The sequence below is a fragment of the Myotis brandtii genome, unplaced genomic scaffold (genome assembly GCF_000412655.1).
Source record: "Myotis brandtii unplaced genomic scaffold, ASM41265v1 scaffold37, whole genome shotgun sequence".
In the NCBI taxonomy this organism is placed as follows: domain Eukaryota; kingdom Metazoa; phylum Chordata; class Mammalia; order Chiroptera; family Vespertilionidae; genus Myotis; species Myotis brandtii.
Genome location: NW_005364225.1, coordinates 1,499,985 through 1,502,564, shown reverse-complemented (window position 1 = coordinate 1,502,564; position 2,580 = coordinate 1,499,985). Strand labels below are relative to the sequence as shown.

Genomic DNA, 2,580 nt, shown 5'->3' with positions numbered 1-2,580 from the left:
GGGGGACTGGCCGGCCAACCTCCTGTGGTCCACCCTCCCACAGCCAGCAGACTCAATCACCCCAATAGGGACCGGATAAGACAGCCCCTATTGGCCCCGATTGCCAGCCAGGCCGAGGGACCCCACCCATGCACAGATTCATGCACTGGGCCTCTAGTAAAAGTATAACTCAAGAATAAGCAGAGTTTAGTTGTAAATATTCATGAAAAGTTTAATAATAATTTTGATAATTTACAAGTTTTATCAAATTTTATGACATTTAAAACAATAGACTTGTATTGGATTTGAATATGTAATTTGATTAAATAGGGTTTAATAATTATCTAAATTTACTAAATGTATTACTGTCGTTTTGAAATATTAGTTGTGTAATGAATATTTAAATTTTTACATATAGTGGTTGATAGAAATAAACAATTAACAATTTCAGCTTTAAAATGTGTCAAGAGTAATGAGGTTTCTCCACCCACAAAAGCCTTTGAACTTTAAATATTCTATTAACAATGAGCAGCAAATTAATGTTTTATGGATCTATGAGGCTGGGCATAGAAAATCATAATGTAAAGGAAAGTTGCCACAAAGTTGTTTTTTTAATGTTACTTTACCTTTGTATCCTTTCACTTCCTTTCAGAGCCACTTTTCTTTTGCTCACCAATTTCCTCCCTCATTTTCTGCCCCTAATCACACGACTACCTTGACTCCTAGAATCTGATAGTATCCATGCTCATACCTATGTATACTAGAAAGCAAGTTGATTGACCCTTCACTCTCTCTGTACCATCTATATTTGCATTTTTCTTCCCAAATATCATCTGGAAAAAAGATAAAACTAAACCTAAAGAAATTATTTTTTATATCATCAGTATATACATGATATCTAGTGGGAGACTAATTTTGAGGCAGGAGTGGCCTTCCCTATGTAAATGACTGACTGCTTCAGTCAGGCATGTTTCAGATCTTATGCATAGGCATGGCCTCCAGAATACAATGTTGAGTCAAGGGTAGTGTGAGTGGGGAGGCGCAGAGACATAAATGCTACCAACAAATACATATATATGTCTACACAGATGTTTCTGTTAAAAATAAAGTAAATATTGCTCTAAACTAATGTCAAAACAGCTTGATGCTGTATAGGTAAAATAGATAGATGATGGATGATTGATAGATGATGACAGATGATAGCTTGATAGACAGGCATAGATAGATATCAGGCATGTTTCAGATCTTATGCATAGGCATGGCCTCCAAATATTGCTCTAAACTAATCTCAAAACAGCTTGATGCTGTACAGGTAAAATAGATAGATGATGGATGATTGATAGATGGTGATAGATGATAGCTTAATAGAAAGGCATAGATAGATGATAGATAGATAGATGATAGATAGATAGATAGATAGATAGATAGATAGATAGATAGATGATAAAGATAAATAACCGTGAGCTTTCCTTGTCTAGTCATAAACTGTATGTGCTGGTATCAACGTGCTCACTGCAGCTGGGGTAAGTATTTGATAGCTGTGACTAGGAATTCTAGGAAGGCACAGTCATACAGACATGTAGGATCTTGAATTTGGGTGGTGAATATAATATAATACAGATGATGTATTATAGAATCATACACTTGCAACTTATATAATTTTATTAACCAACGTAACCCCAATAAATTCAATGAAAATATTTTAAAAGGCATGCAGGCTTTTCTAGTAAATATATTTCTTCTCTAAAGCATGTAGAAAACTTCACCTATTTTGCTGCCACTGCTGATTTTGGGAGGAAAATAACCCATTTGATATACAGGCTACTGTGAATCGGTGTATATGTCTCAGATTGTATAGTGCAAAGAAAAAGGTATAAGCCAGTAATATTTGCATATCATGTTGTCTGAATTTGCTGAAAAGACTCTATTGAACAGAGAAGCAATTAGGAGGATTATTTTGTATTATTATGTTACTTTTTAAATGTGTATTCTGAAAAGTATTAGGTTCTTTAATGCACCACATAATTATTTTCTAAAATAAAAAGAATATATCTAGGCTACTATCATGGCATATTTGGTGTATGTAAAGTACCTTTATAAACTCCTTAGCCAAATCTATTTTGAAAGACAATATTTCGATTTTTCTAGGGCCTAGATCAATGTTCTCCAAACAGATCCATTATCATTTCTTTCTTTCCTTTTGTCCTTCACACTCCTATAGTAGGGTGTTTGCACTCTGATTAATTAGAAATAATATGTGATGAAGATTGTATAGAGAAATCTTAATTATTCCATTCTTCGGGGTGTAATTTTAACTTAAAAATCATTTTGTGATGAATTATGTAGCCAATATAGTTACATATAAATTATTAACACAAAGATTCATGACCCTCCTATCTATATTTTATTATTTGTAATCCTCAAGAATTTAAATCAAGTAGGATTACTTACTAAGAAATAAAACTAAGATTTTTTTTCACCTTGTACTCTATCCTCAATTTGGTGTAAGCCCTCATCACAAGTTAAACAATTGCAAGAGTTTTAAAATCAATAATTTGGTTAATTAGATATATGATCTATTTTTAAAAATGTATATTATAA

General features: G+C 32.9%; 1 protein-coding gene across 1 annotated transcript in view; it reads right to left on the bottom strand.

The window, feature by feature from the left end:
• The window catches only part of CNTN5 (contactin 5), a 1,092,962-nt gene that overhangs the window by 425,356 nt on the left and 665,026 nt on the right, over window positions 1-2,580 (bottom strand). The gene's annotated exons all lie outside the window — the stretch shown is intronic.